Genomic DNA, 8,024 nt, shown 5'->3' on the forward strand with positions numbered 1-8,024 from the left:
ATTGCAAGGGAGTATGGTTTTTGGTCACCAGCTTTGCTTGAACAGATTGATTATGTCATAGGCAGGTAATCTGTCTGAAAAACAATGTTCGGAGGGGAGTGACGGTTCCTCCTGGTTACATCCCAACTCCAAGGGGTCCTATGCGTGAACTCGTTGTGGACTATGTTGACATGATAAAACCGATTGAAGGAAAAAGGTGCTCAATCGGTTGCCAAGTTCTTATGCAAAAAAGGTCACAAGCAGGTGGGGACTTCCAGATAAAATATCCTCAGACAATAGAAAAGAGTTTGTGGATAAGACGGTGAAATTGATTTTGAAAAATTAGGAATTAAACAGCATCTTGGTGCAGTCTATCATCTGCAAAGTCAAGGGATGTGCGAAAGAATGAATGGTGTTCTGAAAAATCGTACACTATTATAATCCTATTATTAACCTCTGTTATAGCTTGGGTAGTTTGTAGTGTTGATTTTGTCTTACTCTTTCGAGACTTTGTTTAGTCTCGAAGGGGGGGGGGTATAGAAACAAATGAACAATATGATAAAGGGACAATATGATTTATAATTTCACATTTTAATTTCACATTTTACTTATAGAAGTGTTCTTATTCTGTAGTGATGTTTTGATCTGTATCTGTTCTGTATGCAAAGGATACTGGTTTTCTTTTCTTTCATTCTAGTACACATGAGGGGAGAAGACCACTGTAAGGGTGGTGGATTGTCAGGGACTCCGAGGGGCTGAATGGATTCAGACACTTCAAACATGAACATACGAATGGTCTGAAGGACTCTGAACGTGGACTGGCGATACAACATCCAGATTCAAGGCGTCATCGATACTACAACTGAGAGTCAAGGCTGCTGAGAAACTGCAGTGTTATACCTTCTTATGTCTTCTCTTATAGGTTACATTAGTCAAATAAAAAATGAATTTTCTTCTTTATGTATTAAATACTTGGGAAATGATTTTTTCTAAATGTAATGGGACCTCGGATGTTTTCTTTGTTTTCTTCGATGTTTAGGGACAGGGGGATAGGCAGGAAAAGGTCCATCGAAAGGTGCGATGGGTCGACCAGCCTGACTTTGGACATTGTTTTGATTTGCTGAGAGTTCCATATGTATTTGTTTAAGTCATTTCCTTACACAATTCGTTTAAATTCGTCATTTCAGTGATATGGAGTACTATGTATGGTTGCCTTGGCAGAGGGACCGTGAGGGAATTTTCCTGTCTACATTGTTCAAGAAAAATTAGCTGCCTGACAGGTTTTTCACTCTCACTTTTATACTCCTTACAGTTGCTTTAATGTAAAAATATGCTGTATGACGGGTTGTTTGTTTGTCATGATTATGCACCTGTATGTTCTCTTCTTTTATTTTTTCGAGACTTTGTGTAAGTCTCGAAGGGGGGAATATGTAGTGTATTTTCCTCAATACTTATGAAACAGCATACGTGCATGAACTCTGTCCTTTCCAGGAGCAGATGCATGGAGTGTAGGAGGCATGTCCTTAATTTATGCGCCCTGTGACATGTACAGATGTTTTATATTATCAGAGCAGGCATACGAGGAGGAGCAGGAGGCCCATGTCTGAGACATGTTTTATTAGGGGTCCTGGAAAGGACAGCATCATCTGTATTTAAGGGGATGAAGACTCTCTGGTCGGCAGAGTCATTTTGAATTGGCTGAGACTCTCCGGCCGTGTCGACCGGCCGTATGACATGTGTTGCTTGCTGTAATAAACTTCATTATACTATCAAGAACAGTGTCCGCGGAGCTTCCTTCGATCACCACTTCAACATCACTGCAGCATGAAATATACTACACTAGTTCATAAGCTTATAAGCTTCACAAAGTCCTTCCTTGGACAGCAGCTCAACACGGTGAAGAGGCTTTTTTTTGGGGGAGAGACCCGCCCTGTTCACGGACAAGAGGAGGCTGTTAGGGATTCACGGGGCCTACGGGAGATTAGGCTGGAGAGCAGCAATTAAACCACGACACAACTCTCCATCCCTGTCTCTCCCTCCACCTTTCTCTCTCCTCCTACCTCATCCCAGACTCACATAACTACAGGTTACTATGGAAACTACTTCCCTCACTCCCTCCTTTCCACTTTCTATCCCCATCCTTGCTCTTGGGTCTGTCTCTTGCATCCTCATTCTCCCCTCTTTACCTCCAGTCATACCATACATTCATCAAGTTCTTCGTTATCTCCTCATTAACACCTGTCCCCCTTCGTTATCGCCTCTCTTCATATCAAGCCTTTTTAGTGCAGCACCACCTTTCTCTTCTCCTTTCCTCCCTCTTCCCACTGCTCTCTCCATGCTGCTCCCTCTATCAGACTTTCTATCTGTCCTGCTGCTTGCAGCATGACACCAAATGTCAGGTCTGAGCTGGCACAGTGAGGGAAACCGTAAGGGAGGCAGATGGAGGAGCCACAAAATGAAAGAGCGAGCGAGAGAGAGAGAGAGAGAGAGAGAGAGAGAGAGATAGAGAGAGAGAGAGAGACAAAGGAGGTGAAGGGAGGAAGCTGAGGGAGAGAAATTGAGAACATGGAGACACTTGGAGGGTACAGACAGAGGCGACAGCTTCTGCAGATAATGCATTGAACAACTTAAAGTATGCAGTACATGCACACAAACAAACGAAGCTGGGAAAAAAGCTAAGGTTTCCAACACTAAAAGAAAAAATGCTGTTTCTTTGAAGTTTAAAGTGCACAATTCTACATTTGTGTGTCGGTCCATTCAGTGTCAGCTTTTGACGGTATCACGCAATCTTCCTCAGCAGACGGAGCAGCCGCTCCATGAAAACTGTGGATGTATTCCTGCAGTGAACATTAGTCCCACGTGAATGTTATCAGAACACGGAATGGGCGTTATCAGCCTCATGAGTCAGGAGGGGCCGGCTACACCTACTCGTAGACTAAGAAGGCCGTTGTAATCTCTTAACATGGATGATTGACGATGCCGATCTCTAGTGGCCGTATTATAGTTATGAGGGGAGATAAGGTGGAAGTCAGGTGACGTAATAAAAAGTGATAGACTTTTTTTTGGGGTGGTGGATGGGTCAAACATAGGACTTTCACCTGACAGTTAATTTAATCCCCTGTGAAACCAAAAGTCAACGACTTATTCTACCGTACTTATTTTAACCCAAACCACGATCTTGTCCTGAACCTGACCACGTAGCTTTCAGTTGCCTAAACCTAAAGTCGTTTTGCTTCACTGTCACTCGGTGGGCAAAACATTCTCATCCCAATGTGCTGCGTCAAATACAGCCGTTTGATCCGTGGCTGAAAACTGTAATGCTCTACACATAACCGTCAATGACGGGGTGTCGATATACGCTCGTTACATGCATAGTGTCTTTTCAAAATAAACCTCTTTCTTTGTAGGATGTTAGGTTTATTCAACACAACCACTCAGTTTGGGTTGAGGAAACGAGTGTGGTTGGGTTTAAATTCACTGACTAACGATCCACGTGACTAACGACTGGCGAGAGCAAATGTAAACGTTTTCTTTAAGTCTTGTGCGGGACATGAACAGCGGTCTCCTGAAGGAATGTCCTTTATTTGTTTGTATGTAAGAGCTGTATTGTTTAAAGGCTAATCAATTACTAGAATCACCAAAATCTCCACCACAATACAGCTTCTCTTATCTGGGCAATTTCCAGAAATATATTGAGCGATTTTTTTGCAGGTTGATGTCTAAGAAATGGTGAATTATGTCAACAGATGTCCCCTCCATCTCCTTTGCAATAATCCACATCATGTGACAAAAAGTTTACACCTGTTCGCGGAGGATTTTGATGTTTTGTCAGTATGCACAGGCAATTAATACCAAATACTCAAACATGAGGTTTAAATTTAGCTTCTTTTACTCAAACAGCCTCTTGTCTTGTTACTCTGATAATTCGACATTAAGATTCCTTCTTGACTTCTGAAAAGTAATTGATACAAGCTTCACAATTAATTATCTTCTGATTTAAGGAAATGCTTCACATCTGTTTTAATCTATTTTTTTCAAGAGGACTTCAAAACAAATGGAAGACAGAATATAGGATTAAGAGACCTTTTAATAAGAGGAGTATTTTCTAACTGTGTGGGTGTGATGCATTTCTGCCTTCGTGCCATGTCAGACTGGCTGTAAGATCAAAGTTTCTCATCCTCGTCACAAGTCGGAACAGTCACCCCTTTTTTATAAGTGCCATTTCTTCATGCACATTTCGGATTTACATATACTTTCATGTCAGAAGTGTTAATAATTCTTAAACACTGATGTTATGCAAGCGACCTCATTTCTGAACCAGTGAAGTCATCCTCGCTCCTCACGCTGTCCTTCCTCCTTGCTCGCTTCTTTTAGCCTCTCTGCGACTGCTGAACTGGGTTTGAAACCTGCGGTGCTCCGGGTTCCTCAGATGTGAAGCTTGTCCCTAATCCACACAATGAGAGGGGGAGCATCCGTTTGTGTTTGTGGTTGTCACTGAGAGAGAGGAGATACAGAGGGGATGTAGTGCTTTTGGTTTTGGGCTGGTAGTGCGGTAGAGCTTTGTTTTTCCAACAGCGTTGTTTACCCTCTAAAACTGTTTTGAGACTTCGAAGGAGAAGGCAGCCGACTTTCTTTATTTTTATGCCTCTGCGCCGGCGACAGTCGCGGCCTGAGGCCTTATGTTTTCTGGTTGTCTGCACGTTCACGAGTCAATTCTCCTGAACGCGATACCTCAGAAACATTTCTCTTCAAATTTGGCACAAACGTCTTCGGAGGTCTTCAACCACGAGATGGTTATTCTAGTTCTTGCTGTCATCAAACCTCATGAAAAGATCAAAATCAATGATAAACTGATCCCACTAGCAGTTATTTCCTGTGTGGTCAAAGCACGACAGAACTATTCCTCTGTGCCCTAGACCTCCGTTGTTGTCCAAATAAATGAGCAACACCGTTGTGACACAGACCGGCTCATAGCGTGTAACAAGCATGGGGGACAAGTCAAGTTAATAACGTGTTGAGTGTCATATCCTTGAAACCGACATTATGTGCTGCCAAATGGGCTGAAACATCAGGAATTTCTAACCCCGACGATATCTCTCACCTGGTCAAAGCAACTACAGACATGTCAACAAACTTAGCCGAATGGCTGCAAATCCACAGCCGCTGGCAGTTACATCAAAATAAAATTCAACTTCAACACCAATAACATGGATTCAACTTATTTTATACACGATATACACCGTTTATTTATCAGGTTTCACTTGTTAACAAACTGCTACATACAAATAGGTAACAAAAGCAGAGACTGAATAGTCACCGTGACGTCACCAATTGGTTTGTGGACCAAGGTTTTGAAGCCTCAAGTTTCGACATTTTGGGCATCGCCATCTTGGTTTCTTGGAACTGGAGCGATAGAAGAGGGTGGAGCTAAGTACAACCGAATGCTGAATAAGATATTTTAAGGCCACCAAAATATTACAATTAACTTTCATGAACTGAAAACACATTGTGAAAGGGTTAAAGTTCTAAGACGAAAACACGGACAACTCCCAGACCGGTTAACGCCGTGGTAGAGACCTGTCAATCACAAGGTAGCCCCGCCCTGAAGTAAACCCTGCTTTATGGTCTATTTGACTCTGAATGGACCATTATTTACTAAATGAACATCATGCTGTGTTGAAGAAGACTTGAAACTAGAGATTGAGACCATAAACCCATGTTTAAAATGTTTACTGAGGTAATAAATCAAGAGAGAAGTAGAGTCATTTTCTCATAGACTTCTATACAACCAGAGGAGTCAACTCCTTAGAAACGATGCAGGTTAAAGTCACTTCAGCATTGGCTTGAAGTCACTTTTCAGAACCGGAGGTTGCAAAAATAGCTCTTTCAGCTGTTTATCTGGTGTGATCACAAGGTTAGCAGGGGGGCTATAACCACCTTGGCATAATGAGTGAATGTTGTCAGAATAAAGGGTGTTTTTCTACTTCTTCCCATGCTGACATTATGTGAATGCAGCATGAGTCACTGCAGGCAGAGAGGGAGTAACATGTTCTCTCATTAGGAAGAATAATTGTTTTGTGCCAATCTCCCATACTCCATCCTGCCTCCATAAATGTATATTAATCCATAGATGAAAATAGTCCCCAACAAATGTAGTTTACACCTCTTTGAGTAATGTTTGCAAAAACCAACAGAGCCCAGCTCTTAGAAGGTTCGGACTGAACCTGAAGCGATCCTTGCTTTGTGTTATTCAGGTAAATTTGTGCTTTGGCGGTCCGTGTTTATTAGCGTCCAACAGCCAAACGTTACATAGACTGCAGCTAGAAAAACGCATACACCAACTGTGTATGTCTGGAGTGTGTCTGTGTGTGTTTATGTGACGGCTAAGTCTCTGATTGATTTCAAAACTCATCAGGTTCTCCAGTTATTTCTGTTATTTTCTTCCAGTTTCTCTCCTTTCCCTTCTTGTTTCTGTGTGATTTTGTAGTGAAGTCATGATGAAACCAAGAAGCGTGAACTCTCTTTGAACTTGTGTGGATGCATCATTTGCTTCAATTTGTGCTTTGAAGCGTTAATTTGCATCTATGTGTGACGTCATATTTATATGGTCCAAAATCATTTATTTGCCTCAAAGGGATTTAGAATAGCGCTCCGTGAAACGTCCTCCATGGTGATCAAACTGACTTAGTTTGCGGTCAAGCTACTTTCAACACACATTTTAACAGTTACATAGCTAAATTAAACTATATATTCGTGATCTGTTTAAAATATGTCTTCAGAAGAAACAAATGGGCTTTGGGTCACAGACGGGGAGAACAGGATTGTTGGTTTTGATATTGTCATGGGACGAGTTGGTAACAAGAAAAATACAAAATAACACCAGCTTTATGATTTAATATTCATGCGAAAACACTGTCTACATCACACCTCCCCTCAAGTGTCTCGGGTTTCTTCCTCTCTGTCTCCAATCCCAGCGGCCCCGTCCTTCTCTCTCTTTTACGCAGCCTTCCCTTCCACTCTTTCGGGGGCCCCACCTGTGTGTCAGGGATGGAGGTGAGGTTCGCCTCTCAATAGGCTCCCCAGCCCCAGATATCAGCCATGCTGCCCACAATGCAAGTGGCCAGTGGAGCGTGTGAATGGGGTCATGCCTGGGAGATTGGGAGACGGAGAGTGAAGCTGCCATCCGTGAATACGGAGGAGAGGGATAACAATTCCTGAGGCTGTCTCCTCTGCATTAGCAATATCTGAGGGTCTGCAGTGGAGTCTGCCTCTCACTTGTTTGTCCTTCCTCCAGACGCTTAAAGGGAGACAGTATGTGCTCTGAAGAAGGCTACAGCGGTTTGTCTTCGCTGCTGCCGTGTGCTTTTAAAATAAAGTAATAAAGTAAGTGCTTAGTTGCGCTGCATTTTTGTGCTGCCATCTAAATTTTTTACATTGTTATTTTTCTTAATGGCAGCGGGAGACGAGGTGTTCAGTATATTTCTGAGTGCATAACTCAGTGAGCTGTGAATTCATCATCAGCGCTTCTCCACTTCGTTTTGTATGTAAATAGACGTCTCTTATCAGGGTCTCAGGTTGGGAAGCGCCATAAAACTAGACGTGAAGAAACATTTTCATATTCACTCAAGTGCTTTCCACCACTTGAATTCACTTAACAGGATAATGGATGCATTCACCGTCTCCTCGCAGGTTCTGAATTAAAAAAAATCCAATTGGGTTTATAATTGAGTGCAAATTAATCTGTTAGCCTCGGGGGGGGGTTTGGGACAGATCTCCAGGGGGTCCAGTGTGTTTTTATGTGTGTGTGTGTGTTGTACTTTAAGGTGAAGCATGTTTTAAGAGTGCAAAAGAATACACCATAGCTTTTTTACCACATCTGCTGAAACTCTCCACTCATTATCATGTTGTATATATGATATATTTGATATTATTCCCAATCTTCTCTTTGGGAATTATTCATGTTATCTTTACAGCTATGACGGGAGGTCAGTCCACCACTTTGGTCCAGACGTATGTGTCCCTCTCAAGATTAATTGGTGAACTTT

The sequence above is a fragment of the Pholis gunnellus genome, assembly GCF_910591455.1.
Source record: "Pholis gunnellus genome assembly, chromosome: 12".
Lineage (NCBI taxonomy): Eukaryota > Metazoa > Chordata > Actinopteri > Perciformes > Pholidae > Pholis > Pholis gunnellus.